Here is a 20,075-nt window from a genome sequence, read left to right on the forward strand (position 1 = left end):
TATTCAACACATCAGGAGCAGAAATCACCTTGTTAAGAAGCAATGGTATGCAGCCCATTAAAGTGCTAAAAGGTCTCTGGCGCACCCTGCTGGAAACAGTATTGATTTTCCACTTCAAGCTGCCCGCATGATAACTGTGGTATACTGTGCTGCGTCTTGAGGTACCACAGATTCACCATGGTATCAGGGAAGATTCCACACAACACACTGAAAGAGGCTGAGCAATGCAGGAGGAAAAAAAGAGAAACTTGCACTCATAATAACAATCTATTTAATATAATACTAATGTGATGTAACACAATCAGAATGCTCAACAACATGATGAACACAGATTTTGGTGAGTTTTTGATCTGAACAGATTGTGATTAGGGGTGACCCTATTTATCAAGCAAGTTTATTCTTTTGTTTTCAGTTAATATTTCTGTATTTAGTCGAATGCACTCCTGTTGTTTAGGTGTCCCCAAGTGTCTGCATTTCTGAGAATGTTCTCAAGTCCTGTAAGAGCCTGCAACTGACTTAACTTCTTCACACTAAGTGCAGGGATAGGATTACACATATGTGTGAATGATATGGTGTCTTGTGTGGTTTCCGAACGGACTGAATCTCTTCCCACAAACAGCACAGTGATAACGTTTCTCTCCTGTGTGAACGCGCTGGTGTCTTTTAAGCAGTGATATATGATTGAAACTCTTCCCACAATCAGCCCAGGAACACGGAGTCCCTCCTGAGGGATTTCCCTTGTGAGTTTCAGGAACATCTAATTGACAGGAACTCTTCCCACCTTTAATAGAATGAGGTAAGGTCTTCAAGTTGCCCTGGGATTCAGAATTGTTAAAACACACAGAATGTGCCGTCTCTGTACTCTCCACAGTAAGTGGGTGTCTGTCTTGTAAAGAAGGAATTGTAACTGAGTGAGTTCTCAATGTCTTCACATTTTCTTCTTGGGGTGTTGTTTCTCTGTGTTTCTTGCACTGTGGTTTGCCTCTAGAAGCGTTTTTGCACTGGGGTGATAGAGTGGAGTCGTGTTCTCCTTCATCTACTTTAGAAGCTAAAGAAAGAAAGAGAAGAGAGACAAAGGTTATTGTACAGCATTCTTCCACATGCACTGTTCTGAAAACAAGCGAATGAGCAGTACAGTGATTGGTTGCTTGAGCTGAGGTGGATTCATTCACCAGTTAAGTGTCCCGCAAGTTTCAGTCACAGCAAAAATGATGTCAACATGTCAGCCAAGTGGAAAATGAAAAACAACATGCTTTTTTTTAATGTTTAAAATGGATTACTTTAAATCAAGCCAACAGAGCATCATGAAAAATCCTATTTAGTACCTGCATTTTGATAGTACTGCAATGTATCTAATATTTAATTTGTTTTTTGATAATTAATAATTAATATAGAAATTATCTGTTGAGCTGGTCTGCTGTACAGAACACCTCCACACACATACTTACTGTACTGTGACAATAATAACACAGCAATGCTTACTGTGAGACACACAAAAGTGAAATGTGGCATTGCGAGCAAACATTACAATCCTCTGGATAGTTGCAGTGAGATGAGCGTTTAAAAATGATATTGTATTTGCATAAAGTGTAAGAAATAAAATAAGACTCATGTTGTTGATCCTGCTGCATACATTCTCCACAGAAATTCTCTACTGAAATGTTTCTTCTGGTGATGCTGAGGAACCCAACTGGATTTGGCATCACCCAGTGATGGGACATGTGATCCCTGCAGCTCTGTAAAGCTGTGGGAGCAGAACTGCAAACAGCCTACCAGGAATGAGGAAAGGCAAATATCTAACACAGGGGTGTCCATCCAGGCACAGGAGTAGCACTTTATATAACTGAACCTGTTCAATGTGGAGTGGAATGGCCTCCAGGAGCATGATTGGACACCGCTGATCTCACAGCATTCTAAAGAGGCGTGGCAGCGGCTGCACATCTAGCAGGTGCCTCAGAAGCAAGCACAGTGATGTCCTTGTTGACATAGTGGTTGGGCAGCTCCCCTTGGTTAAAATATGAATCTCAAGCACCCTGCTGGTGTTCAGTACCAGGTTCTCCAGGATGAACAGGCAGCTCAATGCTGCTTGTTTTGTAGGATTACCTCTAAATCCCAGTTCACATTCAGATGGAGAGTCATCACACAGGTTGGATCCCAGCTTGTTGTTCTCCTCAAGTGTACAGACATGATTTTCATGAGGAAGTTCCTCTGCGATGGGGACACATTCCTGCTCTATGAATTCCTCTTTAATAGGAACACATTCCTGTTGAGGGACCTCTTCATCTTTAACACATGCCAGCTCTGTAACCTGCATTAAACTTGCACAGCACTCCTGCTTCTATCTTTGGCCCTTCCTGTGCTTCAGATTCAGGGATAGCGTGGCTCTCTTTGGGATCTGTGGGAAACAAAACTGTATACAATTAGATCTCTTACTTACCAGCTAGGTTTGTTAGTTGCTTTGATCAGGGATTTAAAGTTACTGTTCCTCAGTTATTTCGTATAGGGTTGAGCCGGTATAATAGTTTGGTGGTTTAGGTACATGATGGCATTGATACCATTCCTGTTATTCTACATTGCAATTATCGGTTAACGCTGTGTTTGTGTTCCTATGAACAAAGTGAAGGAAAAGGCATTTTCATATGAACATCTTTTTATTCTACGTCCTGTACAAAACAAGTCTCAGTGCTGCTAGGCTTTCTCACCTCCTGTAGCCTCACACTGGAGCATTGCATCCACTTCTACCTCCCTGTCAATCACCATCATGACCACCATTCTGCCTTTGCATTGTTCTAATGCAAACATCCATTTCTCTACTGCAAACATGCTTAGAAACCAAGCCAGGAGACTTGCAGTCTTAGCAAAGTGTCTGAGGAATGCCTTTTTGTTACCTGATACTGTATTGTGAGAACGGTTTTGAAGGAAACGGTCAACGCAGAATACAAGTTTCAATGTGTCAAATACAATGAGCAGACAAGCGACTGCAGCAGGATAGCCTGCTTATTCTCAAAGCAGTTTCATTTAAACACGTGATTTACACAACTCAAACTTTTTAAAGTGCAGCAATATGTTTTTTGTACAAACTCCACCTGTGTAATAATCATTAGCAACAACACTGGAAGCTTACTTGTGCAACGTCACGTGAACTGTAGATATAAATCCAATAACATCCCTTGTAGTATTAAAATACATTTGTAATGGTGTGGCTCTCCCTATTGTATGTATCCCGTGCAAACTCATCTCTGCTCTTAAATAATAACCTGTATTAGTAAATGTTTATAAGCAATATGAGCGACCGTTTCCTAATTCCGTTTACCATCAGCTGAACAAAGTACTTTATTTAGAGACTCAATCTAGAGACTCAATAAAATGATACAATTCAGTTGACACCTTACTGTGTTGTATTTACTTCCTCCAACTTCAACCCTTAATTGAACTTGTGGAACCACTCGGGTCCAAAATCTTACAGCGGATTGGTGCAGGCAGGGTGCTGCTGCCGCCCCTTTATTCACACAGTGAGGTCTGGAAAGATCGTGTAAATGTGTGTGTGTGGAACAAGAAGGAAACAGGACGAAAGCAAAAGAACGAGCAGCGAATGAGCCGCGACTGTACCAAAGACAAACTCAACAGCACTGGAGCGGAATACAATGAAACCATTTATCTAAAAATAGATTCGCAGTCAAACAGTTCAATCAAACACTGAAACCCGATGTGCTGCTGCCTGTATGTTGATATTAGATCACAAAGGTAGTTTAAGGTGTTTGATTGACCAAGCAATACCACACAATAAAATCAATCTTACCTTGAAATATTAAAGGTTGTTTAGTGTCTGCATCTGCAGCGTTTATACACCCTCGCACTGCTTTCAGCTCGCTCTCTGATATTTCCAATCTCAGCTTCAGACTTTCATTCTCTTTCTCCTTTTTGTTCCATTTCCACTCTGAATTCAGTGAATTTGCTGCCGACAGATTTAGTAATCGCGCACAAGACGGTGTGTAGAGCCGCTTTCACTGCGTGCTCGATGGTAGAGGCGAGCTCGTCTTGAGAGCGACACGGACACGCTGACGCGTCCATCTTCACTGGTTTGAGTTTCACACTGGTCTAGCGGAATCCTCTTTTCAATCAGAAACACCGCCTGCGGTTTTTATTTATTAATATTTATTTTGTACTGTAGCCTTCCCATTCAAATATATTCATCACTTCTTCTGTTGTGATAAAGAAAGAACACAAACAACATGCTTTGCAAGGAGTAACTTTACTTTGGTCTTTCAGAATCGCGCAGAGCTCTGCTGGAGCTTCAACGCGTTTGTTTCTCAGTAAATCATCTCATTGAAAAGCTCGACTTGTCTGTAGCTGCGACTGACGCGCTCCACTCTGTGTGTGAAATTCAACACAGAAAAGGGATGCTTTCCTTTTCACGGAACTCTGTGCAGGTGATAAACAAACACAAAAATCACAAAATATTAAAAAACATTTCATCCCAGCATAAATATTTTAAACAGCAGGAGACAGCGTGTTGTAAAATCATCACTGACTGCAACCACCTCTCCACACATGAACAAAACAAACCTCTCTATTTCCTGTACTGAAATGAAAGCGTCACCAGCAGAAGGCGGGTCTGGTTGGAACAATCGCGTATTATTGGCTGTAGAAACACTCTATCCCCAGCATGTGAGTCTGATTGGCTGTAGAAACACTCTATCCCCAGCATGTGAGTCTGATTGGCTGTAGAAACATTCTATCCCAGCATGTGAGCCTGATTGGCTGTAGAAACACTCTATCCCCAGCATGTGAGCCTGATTGGCTGGCCTCCCTGTCGGAGGCGGTTATGAAACTGGATGCCAGAGTTCGCCATGTTGGCTCTTTCAGCGCTGTGTTCAATGCGATGCATTCAGGCGCGTTAAGTAAGTGAGCCGCTCAGAAAGCACACGGAGCTGAATTTAAATGACTTAACGCTCTGCTACAGGAGAGCGCTGAGCGACTTTTAAAAATGGAGAATAATAATGATTTGCTTGTTTGTGTTTGTGAGGTGATGGTTGATGAAATGGCCCCGTGTGAAGTTACTGTCCCCTGCTGGACCTCGCTGAGTTCGGCGCTCTGTTTGGACTGAACCTCATATCTGGCTGTGTTTAATACCGACAATACCGACGTTAATAATGAACATTATGAATAATATTAATACTACAAGCCTAATAATAATACATTAATAACTATAAAACAGCTCTACATTTAAAAATAAAAATGAAATTAAATGATACAAATTTGAAAACAACCATTTTTACATTATTGTCTACATGCATCATCTCAAATAATTACAATGTCATTTATCAGACCCTTCGGCGTTGTCTTTTGAAGAATTAAACCTGCTAGATCGAATGCAGGCTAACAGTCAATCAATCAATCAATCAATTATTAATATATATTTTCTATAGCGCCTGATATGCACTTCACAAAATCTACTTAAAAACAAGAAAATATCTAATTGTAAGCCTGGTCGAACAAAATAAGTCTTCTGTGTAATTTTAAACAAAGAGCGCTTTCCACAATTTAAGATGCTTTAGAGAGACAGAATATTGGAATTGGCTGCCGAAACTGGGCGATAAAACTGCCTGTGATCAAAGTGGGCAAAAAAGTTCCATACTTTGCATAACGTATTTGGTAGAAAAGAAAACGGATCATCTCTGATTTGCAACGTTTCCATGGTTCGGCCTGGCCGCTGCCGTGTGACTGGTTAAAACGATGAGTTCAGTTTTTTTTTTCTGCTGCTTGGTAATTCAGTCATGAGGCAGCTGTAGCAGAGTGGCGCAGCGGAAGCGTGCTGGGCCCATAACCCAGAGGTCGATGGATCGAAACCATCCTCTGCTAGCTTGTTTTTCTTCTGTTAGCAAAGTAGTTTTTTCTAAAATATTAACTGAAGGCAATTAATTAATATTACATTTCGCAATCAAGGATCATACAATGCGCAAGGATACTTGTCCATCATAAGAGCTGAAATAAATTATAGCGCTTTGAGATTATATGTTACTAGCGGATTGTTTAGAAATGTAACTAATTATATTACAACTGTTCTAAAAAAAGAATGTTATCTCGAAAAATGAGGCTTGTCACGCTGAAATTGCTCAGCTGGGAGAGCGTTAGACTGAAGATCTAAAGGTTCCTGGTTCGATCCCGGGTTTCGGCAAACAGCAAGAATGTTTTTGTTTTGTATTATTTTGAACTAAAAAACAGAGCACATTTTTTTCTTCAGTGTAATTGGATGAAATAACAACGTATCAGAGTGCCATTTTCTAATGTGATTAAGAAATGCAAAAAGCATCGTCCCTGTGTTGGCTTGAACCACCAACCTTTCGGTTAACAGCCGAACGTGCTAACCGATTGCGCCACAGACACCATCCTGCTCAGCCAAAACTGAGACCACATCTAAGAAGAAAGCAACACGACGAAAGTCTAATCTCAATTACATGTATACAAACCAATGCAAGCAAACTTCAAGCCATTTATATTTATTCCCAAATAACACAAACTCTTCAATTGCTAAAAAATATTTAAAAATCTCCCTTTGTGCTTCTCGGAAGGCATACGATGGAGGGCGCACTGCAGTTTTTCAGTATGGGGAATATTACAAATCAGCAGACTATGCTTTAAAATACACATGTAGGGTAGGCGTCTCTGTTACAAAGAATTGTCACACTTTGTATTTATCTCCATAATGCGTTGGGACTAAATACGCAGAAACATTAAAACTATTTGGAGAATGCGGGCATCGATCCCGCTACTTCTCGCATGCTAAGCAAGCGCTCTACCATTTGAGCTAATTCCCCTTGAATTGAGCATGTGATTCTCATAGGCTACATCGCAGCTTGATACGAGCAATTCAGATTGTCTGACGTCTGCCAATTGCAAATTCAAAAAATAAATAAATAAAATCAAAAGCAAATATTTCAACGAGAGGTATGCTTTCAATTTCTTCAAAAAGTAGTCTCAGCTCGTTGATTCAGTCGCTTTAAAATCCACCTCTGTGTCCCGATGCAGCAGCACTTAAAATTAAAATGGTATTGAGTGCTGACAAGAGTTTGGTATCAGCTGTTGATTTCCTTGAAAATCTTTTATAATAAAATGAACACATTTATTCATTTTAAAAATAAGTAAAAGTCAACTGTCAGAAGTGGGATTTGAACCCACGCCTCTATTTGGAAACCAAAACACACAATTCTTTACAGTCCTTGCTTGTGCTAGAGTGCTGAAGCAAGTTAGTTTTTATAGTTTCACAGGTTGGTCTCTGTGGCGCAATCGGTTAGCGCGTTCGGCTGTTAACCGAAAGGTTGGTGGTTCAAGCACACCCAGGGCCGATGCTTTTTGCATTTCTTAATCACATTAGAAAATGGCACTCTGATACGTTGTTATTTCTTCCAATTACACTGAAGAAAAAAATGTGCTCTGTTTTTTAGTTCAAAATAATGCAAAAGAAAAAAATTCTTTCTGTTTGCCGAAACCCGGGATCAAACCAGGGACCTTTAGATTTTCAGTCTAACGCTATTTCTAAGTTAAACTTGATTGTTTTAATATTCCAAATAACATATTACTTTGAAAAACATCTCCGTCTACCACTGGATCGTGGTCTCAGGCTGGGATGCGGACCATAGAGAACAGTATAAACGATCTATTACTAGACGCAGCTTACAGGAGAAATGCCCTCGTTTTACATGCTAGGATGATCGACTTCGGCATTCTCCAACTGCTGTTTACATTTTCTAACACGTTATGAGGACGAATACAAAGTTTGACACTTTCCTTGTAAGTGGGGGTAAGCACAAGTTATTTTCAGATGTAATGTCTTTATTTCTGCTCAGGTGATTCTTTTCATCATTCAGCTTTTGTATTTTTCAGCAGGAGCTCCATCGTTAGTCTTTTCTGCTCCCTCCAGTCTCCAGCGCAGCTACAGCGCCGTTCAAAGCGCAGCGTCATTCTCAGCTTGCTCTGCGTTTTCATCAGAAAGACTGTTCCGACGTCACCGCTGCACTGCAACTCTTTCACACCGGCGCCTCACAGACCATGGTTACCATGGCAACGCCTCATCGAGTGACTACTGGGAGTGGTAAGTTGCCATGGCGACCAGGCAGCTTTAACAGGCAATGCGAGCCTGTGCCTCACTACTGCAATCTTCTGGCTCCTGCTGCTGCGCTTTTGCAACATGAGAGCTTCAACTCGCCGAATTATGACATCTAAATACTGCAGGCTCCTCTTCTAGACCTACGTTAACGTACTTATATCATCACTAACTGTTCTAAAGCAAACGTTTTATCCATAGACACGGATTTTAATCGCAATAACCAAATATATGCTACCCTGCTTCACTGAAGCCAATAGTTTCAATTCCAATCGCAACCTCGAGATGGCAGCATAACACCACAAACTACATAATTTAAACTGATTTGCTATCGCTGCGAATCTCGCACACTCCAAACTTTCTATCAATTCCTGCAGTTCGTGGTCTTTCCGAGGGATTCTCAGTCCCGTCCTGCCTCAACCTCTTTTGCTTCATATATTAACTTGATTATTTCAAATCAAAACCCCTCCCTTCGAGGATCTGGTCATGAAGCCAAGCTTATCAGCTTTCTGAGATGTTAAGAATCCACTGTCACATTAATTTTCCAGCTTCCTTGCATCAGGCCATTCCTGCAACCTTCTTGCTCCCGGATTTGCACTTCGTCATTTGCCCCCAACTTCATCAAGGCACTTAATACAACTTTCAAAGTCCATTTCATTCAATTTGAGCTTCCAGGCACATACGGAAACTATGTCCTACGATTATCAACATTTCAGTCAAGAGTCCTCCAACACCGCAATAGACAATACACTCTTAGACTGCTCCTGATCAAATCAATAAGTTTTGCAGCAGCCTCCGAGCAACGCATTCTCATCCTCTCAGGTTCTGCAGAGGCCTCAGATCTACGCATTCTTCATCTCTGCCCAAAGGCAGACCCATCTCCTACATCATCTTAAACGCCTTAAATCTCAAATACCAATTTCCACTGCATTCAGCAGCTCTCTGCTCTCTATAGCAGGCCACTGCACACTACTGACAGCATTCCATCGTTTCTCTGTTTCCGTCTGTCCTAAACGGAGGGGGTTCTCTGTTTTTGTCTCTCCTAAACGGACCCGAGACACATTTCCTAAGCTCTCCACGCTGCCCAGCTGACAGCTTAGCTGCCTGAGGATGCCGCACTGAGTTGCGAAGGATCTGTCCTTTTGTCCTGTTGGTCCCCTTCCTGTCTCTTGTTCCACTAAATGCCCAGCAGCCAGAGGATGCTGCCTGACCCGTCGGGAGCGAGTGTCAGATTGTTGTATGTTATGTGTTTAAACTTTGCTCTTTCTCTCTCACTTTTACGTCACCCCTCTCAAGCCCTCGTAGGCAACCAGTGAAATGTGAGGTGATGTGAATAGAGGCAAATACATTGCATCATTCTGTGTATATATATATATATATATATATATATATATATATATATATATATATACATTCTTTTTTAGAACAGCTTTAATATAATTAAGTACATTTCTAAACAATCCGCTAGTAACATATATAATCTCAAAGCGCTATAATTTATTTATGGAGATAGAAGATCCTTTTTGATTCACATTGTAATAGTTTTTGATCGAGATCACCACCACGGCGATCTTGAAATGATTTTTTGTATGACACAGAATTTCAGATCTGAACCGGAATGCCTGGCATCTACAGGCATCTACAAGAACTCTGTCTTTCCAAAGAATTGTGTGTTCTGGTCTCTGAGTGGAGATGTGGGTTCAAATCCCACTTCTGACAGTTCAATTTTACTTATTTTTAAAAGGAATAAATGTGTTCATTTTACTATAAAAGACTGTTTCAAGGAAATCAACAGCTGATACCACACTCTTCTCAGCACTCAATACCATTTTAATTTCCATTTTAAATCCGACTAAAATAGTGTTCCTAACACAGATTGCATTTTGTTGTAAACAGACTACTTGTTAACGTCACTGAAAAATATTTTGTATCCAAACATGTGTTATTTAACTTGATTGTTTTAATATTCCAAATAACATATTACTTTGAAAAACATCTCCGTCTACCACTGGATCGTGGTCTCAGGCTGGGATGCGGACCATTGAGAACAGTATAAACGATCTATTACTAGACGTAGCTTACAGGAGAAATGCCCTCGTTTAACATGCTAGAATGATCGACTTCAGCATTCTCCAACTGCTGTTTACATGTTCTAACACGTTATGAGGACGAATACAAAGTTTGACACTTTCCTTGTAAGTGGGGGTAAGCACAAGTTATTTTCAGATGTAATGTCTTTATTTATGCTCAATCTAGTCCTGCGTAGTGCAAATCACATTACTGTTTAAAGTGTTCTTAAATTGTTTTAACATTAGCAGTGATCCATTTGAAATTTGCTTAATGATTTAAACAACTGAACTTATTGTCAGCTCGGTGCTGAGAAGAAAACACTCCCCCTCCTCCTGGTGGATACCGAGACCAATCCCTTCAAAACATGTTTCACTCTAGAAATGATCCTTGCAAATATAGTCTTATCTTTTATTGGCAGACCATTGCCCCCAACTGGCAAGCTCTACTTCATATGATACTATGACTGGGCAACAACGAGGTGTTACATTAACAATACAAACTAACTTGTTACATTAACAATACAAACTAACTTGTTACATTAACAATACCAACTAACTTGAATTTGCAAATGGCAGACTACATTGCCTTGCCCCCCCCCTCACAAAAAAAAAAAATACAGGACAATCTGAATTGCTCATATCTAGCTGCGATGTAGCCTATGAGAATCGCTGACACAACTCAAGGGGAATTAGCTCAAATGGTAGAGCGCTCACTTAGCGTGCGAGAAATACAGGGATCGATGCCCGCATTCTCCAAATAGTTTTAACTGCGTACTTAGTCCCAACGCATTATGGAGATAAATACAGTGTGACAATTCTTTGTAACAGAGACGCCCGCCCTACATGTGTATTTTAAAGCAGTCTCCTAATTTGTAATATTCCCCAGACTGAAAAACTGCAGTGCGCCGTCCATCGTATGTCTTCCGAGAAGCACAAAGGGAGATTATTTATTTATTTATTTATTAGCAATTAAAGAGTTTGTGTTAATTGAGAATAAAAATAAATGGCTTGAAGTTTGCTTTCATTTGTAATGTGTTTATAATGAAATATCGGTTCTTGTGTTTTTACCAATCATTGTACTGTATACTAGCTACTGTTGCATGTCCATGATTTTCTTCCTCAGCTTCCTATATGGTCTAGCGGTTAGATTCCTGGGTTTCGCCCGGGTTCGACTCCCGGTATGGGAACGTTCTTGTTATTGTCATTTTGTTACAGATCTGTGGTCATGTGTAATGTGTCTTCAATGTGATAATAAAGCTACAGTTACTCGAAATATATATATATACAGAATGATGCAAATGTATTTGACTCTATTCACATTCCCATCGCGTGGAACCATCGCAGTTTGTTTTTAAATTATATTAATCCCTGGTCAAGACAAAGTCTCTCTGGGGTGGGACGATCATTAGAATGCGGATGTAAGGTCTCCGGTCCCGTCATAGAAGCAAGATAGTTTATTCACAAATAAATACCTACACATTTATTTATGTTTCTTTTTTTGGTAAATTAACACATTATTGCATTCTGTCACGTCACGCTGTGCACTCTAGGATTGCATAACAAGCATGCACTACGCCAGGACTTCGTGGCGCAACGGTAGCGCGTCTGACTCAGATCAGAAGGTTGAGTGTTCAAATCACGTCGAGGTCAAAGCCGTCTTTATTTCTATTCAACTATATTTCATTTTCTAATGTGTTTGGATTTGAATGTCTCCGGACATTTATTTATACAATTTAGCCTACACAACATATTGATTATAAAGCGACAAACAAATTACTTCCTGGGGGAGGCAGTTCAGATTCAATCAAGTTCCAGTCTCTCTGCCATTATCTTGCGCTGCTGTGTTTGGTCAGGTAAAAAGGGCGTGACCAGAGCGGTATGGGCAATCCCGTTAGGTAGCTTGCATGTCAATCTCTCCTTCTTTTCTATTTATACACCCAGCACTGCTTCCGCCCTTCGTCTGTGTTTGTTTTTGGTCTGTGTTTGTTTTTTGTTGTTCGCTCCTTTCACTGCAGGTCATTTCTCTGCTCAGCGCTGGTAGACAGTATCAGCTATTTTCCTACCTGCTCAGGTGATTCTTTTCAACATTCAGCTTTTGTATTTTTCTGCAGGAGCTCCTGTCACAGGGTGACTTAATGTTTATAACTTATTTTTTTGTTTTTTTTGCACTTTTATTCTAGGCATCTTAAAGCACCTTATAAGATTACTGTATTAGTTGTATATTAAAGGAAATGAAAGTTTAGGAACCATTTGATTGCAAATAACAACCACGTTTATATATATATATAAATGTTTTTGGAAGATTTTTACGATATGATTGAATGTTTGTTAATCGTTTTTGCAGCTGCCAGAGGTACACACAGTAAGACTGCACGAGTTATTTGAGAGTTGTTTTGAGCACGTTTTATAAAATGTTATATTGGTTTGGTATTTTAAGTTCGATTTTGCTTCACTTGGAGTGAATTGTATGTATTATATTTTTATTATTATGACAGTATGTACACGTTTTTTATTATTAAATTTGGTCTTACCTTGTGTCTTGGTGTGGGACGGCGCTAGGCTGGGAAGGAGCTGAGAGCGAGTGATGTCACTTCCAGTGGGAGGTTTTAAGCAATTTCCGCAATGATGCTGGGAAATGTAGTTTGTACAAATACTGTTAATGGGTCTTGCCAATTGATTCGCTCTGGATAGTTAAGGGAGGAGTTTTATGGATATAAAAGAGCGGAGATAGAGGCAACGGAGAGAACTGCGAGAGACATGGAGTGTGCCACAGAAGAGAGCCAGAGAACCAGAGAGACGGCAGAAGAGCGCTGCAAGAGCCACAGGAGTTCCTGAGAGAGCAGAGACGTGGAGAACAGAGGCTGGGATCCAAGAGGAATTTTCAGGACTAAATGTATTAGTAGAACAAGCAGGCTGTACTGGAGAGTGGATTCAGGACTAAAAGAGTGCAGTTTAAAAGGGAAGTAGCCGGACCACTTTTAATGATTAGTACATTGCCTAATAGGGTTTATGACCCGCTTGCTGTTTAGGGACCCTAGTGCATCTTTATATTTTCTCTGCTAGAGTGATACCTGTGTTTTTAAAAGGAGATAAACCCAATATTTGGTATTTGCCTGTAACTTGTAATTTATGGTTCTTGAACCTGTTCTATTGACATAAATATCTATGATAGAGAGTGGCATTTTGGGGTGTTGCATTTTAAATTACCTGTGGCTATAGGTTGTGCTCTTTAAATATATGGATTGGTATAGTTAACTATAAAGAAATATATTTTAATCTCTGTTGGGGTGTTTTGTATACTGCATAATTGTTAGTCACTCAGTGCTGTTGCTTTTTTTGTCTCCAGGGGGGGTGCCTGCCACATCCAGGGAGGAGCTTGGCACCAGTGTGGGGGGGTCACTAGCTGCACCTTTTCCTGGAGCGGTTGATGAGAATCCAGTGGTGTCTCTTGTGACTTTGGCCTGAAAATTATTTCTTTTGTATACTTTTGCACCCTAGCAAAGTAGTGGGTGCTTTTATTATTTTCTTTTGATACTTTGTGCACTAGTAAATTGGTGTGTGCCTTGTGTTTTTTTTATTTTTATTTTTGGTAACCCCTGGTACTACCGAAATGATATTATCATATTTCAATGATTTTATAAGGATAATAAACATTGTTTATTGCGAAATGGAACAACTGTCTGCCTTTCTTGTCATGGTCGATCTGTTCTGAGTTCCAATTGGTCATAATTACGAACCTGTGTTGTGTTTTAGTGTTGCTAGGGTCCTAGTGCCCCATATATTTAGTTACTAGGTGGCGTAGTTGGCTACTGTTTGAATTTAAACCCCAAAAGAGTGTCCCGTGACAAATGCACGGAAACATTCAAATCCAAACACGTTAAAAAACAAAATTAATGCGGAATAGAAACAAAGAAGGCTTTGACCTCGACGTGATTTGAACATGCAACCTTATGATCTGGAGTCTGACGCGCTACCGTTGCACCACAAAGTCCCGGCATAATATGTGCTTGTTAGGCAATGCTTGAGTGCACAGCAAGCATGCCAAACGCATGGCAATGCCGATGCTGATACTTGGAAAACACTCGGTATCACCAGGGTTATAGGAAACAGCCGACTCGATACGTGTTCGTAGCCAGCAGGGCTATGAAGTTGTCGCAAGTGTGTTTGATTCTCAGCTTTAAAAGTAAAGAAAACATTAAACAACTAGTTTAAATCAGTAAAACTAGTATTTAACTAGGATTCTCTCAGCGCCTCTCCTTTGAATGCGCACTGGCACAAATGGGCTATAATCGTCTAATTACGTGGCAGAATGCAATAATGTATTGGGTTAATTTACCAACAAAAGAAACATAAACAAACGTGTATGTATTTATTTGTGAATACACTATCCTGCTTCTACGATGGGACCAGGGATCTTACATCGGCAATCTAATGACAGGCCAACCCCAGAGAGACTTTGTCTTGACCAGGGATTGATATAATTTAAAAACAAACGGCAGTGGTTCCACTGGGGATCGAACCCAGGGCCTTCTGCGTGTAAAGCAGACGTGATAACCACTACACTATGGAACCTTGTCAGAACTGTGGTGGTGCTCCTACATTATTGTCTACATGCAGCATCTCAAATAATTTCAATCATTTATCAGACCCTTCGGCGTTGTCTTTTTAAGAATTAACCCTGCCAGACCGAACGCAGGCCAACATTCAATCAATTAATCATATATATTTTCTATAGCGCCCCATATGCGCTTCAAAAAATCTATTTGAAAACAAGAAAATATCTAATTGTAAGCCTGGTCGAACAAAAGATGTCTTCTGTGTAATTTTAAACAAAGAGCGCTTTCCACGATTTAAAATGCTTTCGAGAGACAGAATATTGGAATTGGCCGCCGAAACTGGGGAATAAAACTGCCTGTGATCAAAGTGGGCAGAAAAGTTGCATACTTTGCATAACGTATTTGGGAGAAAAGAAAACGGATCATCTCTGATTCACGACGTTTCCATGGTTTGGCCAGGCCACTGCCGTGTGGCTGGTTAAAACGATGAGTTCAGTTTTTTTTCTGCTGCTTGGTAATTCAGTTATGCGGCAACAGCAGCAGAGTGGCGCAGCGGAAGCGTGTTGGGCCCATAACCCAGCGGTCGATGGATCGAAACCATCCTCTGCTCGCTTGTTTTTCTTCTGTTTGCAAAGCAGTTTTTCTAAAATATTAACTGAAGGCAAGACTTCGTATTATATTCGCAATCAGGGAAATGTGCACATTACTGGACAAATTTAAATCGACAACTGACCTCGAAAACGTTAGGTTTTCTATCAAATTCGTTTCTTTACAAATGACATTGCTTTCTTTTCTTTTTAAATTGTTCCCAGAAAGACCAAAAGATAAAGCCCTTGGGAATACGTCAATATTGCCAGCTCCTGCATATGTCAGCTCTTGAACTCTCTTAAAAATTGAGCTCTAAAACGTTTGCTTTGCAAGTTAATTAACAACCGTAACACTCAATAGCGTTTAATCCATGCGTTAATTAAATTTGGTTATTGATTTGTTCACATATTACAATGCTGTTTTCCGGATTCCCGCATATTCTGAACATGCACAATGTAATATGGCAATGGAATGACAGGGAAACCACTGCTTTTTTCCCTCTGGTCGTATTTTGTCACGCTGACTACTATCCATATGAAAGTGCCGCAGTCACCTAAAGGATAAGGCATTAGCCTCCTAAACCAGGGATTGTGGTTTCGTCAATGTTTTATTAAAAACAACCTGTGTGTATTTGTTCTTGGTCTGTGATATGTTTATAGAACTTGGTACTTTACACAAAGTAGTTTTGGCCAAGTAGTTAAGGTGATGGACTTAAAAGATGTTGGAGTTTCCCCGCTCATGTTCACATCCTGCCGACTATGTGCCCCTTTTTTATGTTTTCTTTGTTAATTTGTAAAGGTCTGTTAAGCTTTAAGGCATCAATCATTACTTGCTGTACTTTAAGTTTCTTCAAAACTAGTATTTGTAGAGCTGTTTTCAATATAACATGCAAGGAAGTGTTAATATGACTTTATTACCCAACTATGTCATTGAAGACTGGCCAACATTAATTTGGGAGTCACTTTAATTTATTGTGCAGTATCAAATGAAACATAAAAAAGAATCACAATACAATAAATCTCTGTTTGATCGCTATACAATCGATATGTCGGGTAGGCTAAATTGTTTAAATAAATGCACGGAAACATTCAAATCCAAACACGTTAAAAAACAAAATAGTGCGGAATAGAAACAAAGAAGGCTTTGACCTCGACGTGATTTGAACACGCAACCTTCTGATATGGAGTCAGACGCGCTACCGTTGCGCCACGAAGTCCCGGCATACTATGTGCTTGTTAGGCAATGCTAGAGTGCACAGCAAGCATGCCAAACGCATGGTTTGTTTATTTAATCTGATACCTTACATCTAGACTTAACTGTTACGGTTAACAAAATTAGAGTAAATTATCATAACAATAGAGTTAAAAGAAAATTCAAATAACATGCCAGTTAAAAATGCGCCAAAAATGACAAAGTAGTCTCAGATTAGGACAATGGCACTTAACGGGTAAGAAACACATTTGCAGCAAAACCCTTGAAATCACCAGAGCCTTCCTCCTCCTGAATACTATGTAGGTGGGCGGGGACTGAAACCTCCCCCGGCTAGAAAGATTGGTCACATACTGGTAGAAACTCAGAAAAAAGACAACATCAAGCCTACAATTGCTCACTTGTTAAAATCAATAAGCAAATTTCAAATTGGTCATTGCTAATGCTAAGCAATTTAAGAACACTTTAAATACGGCTTGACTAATATAAAAATATAGTAATTTGATTTGCACTACGCAGGACAATATTGAGCTTAAATAAAAACATTACATCTGAAAATAACTTGTGCTTACCCCCACTTACAAGGAAGCTGTCAACCTTTGTATTCGTCCTCATAACGTGTTAGAAAATGTAAACAGCAGTTGGAGAATACCGAGGTCGATCATCCTAGCATGTTAAACGAGGGCATTTCTCATGTAAGCTACTTCCACTAATAGATCGTTTATACTGTTCTCAATGGTCCGCATCCCAGCCTGAGACCACGATCCAGTGGCAGTCGGAGATGTTTTTCAAAGTAATATGTTATTTGAAATATTAAAACAATCTTTAGTTAAATAACACATGTTTCTACACAAAATATTTTTCAGTGACTTCGACAAGTAGCCAGTTTACAACAAAAATGCAATCTGTGTTAGGAACGCTATTTTAGTCCGATTTAAAATGAAAATTAAAATGGTATTGAGTGCTGACAAGAGTTTGGTATCAGCTGTTGATTTCCTTGAAACAATCTTTTATAGTAAAATGAACAAATTGATTCATTTAAAAAATAAGTAAAAGTGAACTGTCAGAAGTGGGATTTGAACCCACGCCTCCATTCGGAGACCAGAACACACAATTCTTTGGAAAGACAGCGTCCTTGAGTCTGGCGCCTTAGACCACTCGGCCATTCTGACAAGCTGCGTTTGCTTTAGTAGAAAACCGCATTATTTCATTTCAGCACAGACTAGGGTTGTCTATTGTATCAAGGCCCGATTGGGTTTATTACGCACATACTAACTTGCTCCATGAATGATGTAATGACAAGTGTAAAAAAAGAATCAGATTGAAGCCAACCCACGAAAGTAAGATTCTTTATTTCAATATCGGTATAGCTTTAAAGGATGCACGCATTTTACAATAGCAATTGCTATATGACAATGACCAATAAGTAATTGTGTTGCAATACTTTATACAATGTGAACAGAATCAGACATTGCTCCGTTGCCTCGAAGAAACATCTACAATTTGTATTTAAAAAGGACGCCCAACGTGGGGCTCGAACCCACGACCCTGAGATTAAGAGTCTCATGCTCTACCGACTGAGCTAGCCGGGCTGTCGGGAGAAAGTTTCTTTCTTTGAGGCGGGGTGAGAGAGGAAGTACCGACAGGTGCGTGGGACCTGAGATTCGGTGTGCTGCTGCTGTAGATGAGTGTTCTGGAGACGCGCTGTGTCTGTGTCTGCGGTGTTACAGCCGTGTGGGTATATTCCAAAAGTAAAGTGTTGGATAATTCGAGAGCTAGTCTGTTGAATAAAGCTCTGAGACGTGTGGTTAAATCCCGGTCTCATCAATTTTGTTTTGTTAGATTAAAAGTGTTCCAGCAGCAGGTAAATGTCCCCACACCTTTTGGTTCTGTTTACTTATGCTACACCGCTGCTAAACCTGAACGTTGCTGCTAATTATCTTAACTAAACTTGTATTGTTGTTGAATTGCTCTAATATAGTTAAACCTGTAATGTTGCAGCTAACGTTCCCTAATACTGTTAAAACTTGTGTGTATTAACAATCTGGCTTTTGTTGTTGTACCCTTGCTGCGAAGAGCTGTTTCCAATCACCTAGCACTCTTAAAGAGAAGTGTAATCGCTGCTATATGTTGGTCTAATACCCCATGCTTTTAAAATGTGGCTATTGGCTGGCTTTATTCAATTTCCCCTCCTTGTTTTTAGTACAACTTTAATACATTGTATTGTTAGTTATTTGAACTGATTTATGTGACTCATGGATCATTGTAATAAAGCTTTGTGAATTGTTATTCTGCCTTTGTCATTCTGTTGTCATTCCTATTCCAAACCTTTTAATTAATTTTTAGTAGTGTCGGTATTAGGACTCTCACTGGGTGTCACTGGGTGTGGCTGCTACAATCCCATATAGAATGCGACAAAACAGGTCGCCCTCCTTCATATAAACAGAAAAAGAATAAGTACACACACACACGAGTTGATTTACTGCAGCGTCAGACATCGGAGGTTCAGCAGTGTACTGCAATGTTGTAAAAAGACGTGTCTAATTCAGGATGGTTGAGCGAGCTATGGCGCTGCGTTCAGATCACAGTTACCCTGGAAGCGTGGCTTTGAATTCCATTTCTGACAGCTCTGTTTGTTCATTAACCACTCAGCCACGGCTACATGCTCTCACGGTTTTCCGTGAAAACAGCCGTATTATTGTCAAAAGAAGCAAACGACACCCGCAGTAATGCTGCAGATGGCAGTATAGGCTAAATAATGAACCCAAGTCAAATGCCTTTGTTGAAACTCTATCAGATTTGTACAAGTCAAGCACACGTGGGAAATAATAATACCATATCCTTTCTGCCAACGTTCATAATAATGAATACATCCTTATTTCAAAATACGTAGCTATTTAACTGATCTTTTCAAAACACCCATACACAAAAGCCTTATTTCTACTGAAAAACTAACTTGCTTCATGGCTGCTGCTACAGCACTCGGGCACGTTGTGCCTAGCGTTAGCGGACATAGGAGATAAGAAGACCTACAAAATATCACGCGCTGCAGTTTTTCAGTCCGGGGATTATTACAAATTAGCAGACTGTGCATTAAAATACACATGCATGGTGGGCGTCTCTGTTACAAAGAATTGTCACACTTTGTATTTATCTCCATAATGCGCCGGGACAAAATACGCAGATACTTTAAAATTATTTGGAGAATGCGGGCATCGATCCCGCTACTTCTCGCATGCTAAGCGAGCGCTCTACCATTTGAGCTAATTCCCCTTTAATGGTGCCAGGGATTCTCATAGGCTTCATCGCAGCTTGATACGAGCAAATCAGATTGTCAGTTGTTTTTTATTTTTATTTTGGCAATGTAGTCTGTGATTGCAAATTTAAAAAAATAATTTAATTAACTAAATAGCAAGTATTTCGACTAGAGGTATGTTTTCAATTTCTTTAAAAAGTAGTCTCAGCTTGTTTATTCAGTCGCTTAGAAATCCACAATCTGTGTCCCGATGCAGCAGCGCTGTGTGCTGTGGCTCGAGCTTGTTTGACGAG

At 40.0% G+C, this 20,075-nt stretch overlaps 2 long non-coding RNA genes and 5 other non-coding genes across 9 annotated transcripts; 2 read left to right on the forward strand and 5 right to left on the reverse strand.

Moving 5' to 3' along the window:
- Nucleotides 1–254: 254 nt before the first annotated feature.
- LOC131705106 (uncharacterized) lies at nucleotides 255–4,571 on the reverse strand. 3 transcript variants are annotated; one of them, XR_009310192.1, is made up of 3 exons: nucleotides 3,800–4,571; nucleotides 2,104–2,395; nucleotides 255–1,048 (listed from the first exon to the last, which is right to left on the reverse strand). It is a non-coding gene; the product is annotated as an uncharacterized LOC131705106 (long non-coding RNA). The 3 variants fall into 3 exon arrangements; XR_009310193.1 differs by having other exon boundaries at nucleotides 1,774–2,395; XR_009310191.1 differs by having other exon boundaries at nucleotides 1,449–2,395.
- A 1,219-nt stretch (nucleotides 4,572–5,790) lies between these two features.
- trnam-cau (transfer RNA methionine (anticodon CAU)) lies at nucleotides 5,791–5,862 on the forward strand. The gene has a single exon. It is a non-coding gene; the product is annotated as a tRNA-Met (tRNA).
- Nucleotides 5,863–12,133: 6,271 nt separating this feature from the next.
- Nucleotides 12,134–13,841, forward strand: LOC131705107 (uncharacterized). The gene is made up of 2 exons (XR_009310194.1): nucleotides 12,134–12,244; nucleotides 13,520–13,841. It is a non-coding gene; the product is annotated as an uncharacterized LOC131705107 (long non-coding RNA).
- Nucleotides 13,842–14,672: 831 nt separating this feature from the next.
- On the reverse strand, nucleotides 14,673–14,745 carry trnav-uac (transfer RNA valine (anticodon UAC)). The gene has a single exon. It is a non-coding gene; the product is annotated as a tRNA-Val (tRNA).
- Nucleotides 14,746–16,461: 1,716 nt separating this feature from the next.
- trnaw-cca (transfer RNA tryptophan (anticodon CCA)) lies at nucleotides 16,462–16,533 on the reverse strand. Its single transcript has one exon. It is a non-coding gene; the product is annotated as a tRNA-Trp (tRNA).
- A 1,054-nt stretch (nucleotides 16,534–17,587) lies between these two features.
- trnal-caa (transfer RNA leucine (anticodon CAA)) lies at nucleotides 17,588–17,698 on the reverse strand. The gene is made up of 2 exons: nucleotides 17,661–17,698; nucleotides 17,588–17,633 (listed from the first exon to the last, which is right to left on the reverse strand). It is a non-coding gene; the product is annotated as a tRNA-Leu (tRNA).
- Nucleotides 17,699–18,045: 347 nt separating this feature from the next.
- On the reverse strand, nucleotides 18,046–18,118 carry trnak-cuu (transfer RNA lysine (anticodon CUU)). Its single transcript has one exon. It is a non-coding gene; the product is annotated as a tRNA-Lys (tRNA).
- Nucleotides 18,119–20,075: the final 1,957 nt, after the last annotated feature.

Source organism: Acipenser ruthenus, chromosome 35 (genome assembly GCF_902713425.1).
Source record: "Acipenser ruthenus chromosome 35, fAciRut3.2 maternal haplotype, whole genome shotgun sequence".
Classification (NCBI taxonomy): Eukaryota; Metazoa; Chordata; class Actinopteri; order Acipenseriformes; family Acipenseridae; genus Acipenser; species Acipenser ruthenus.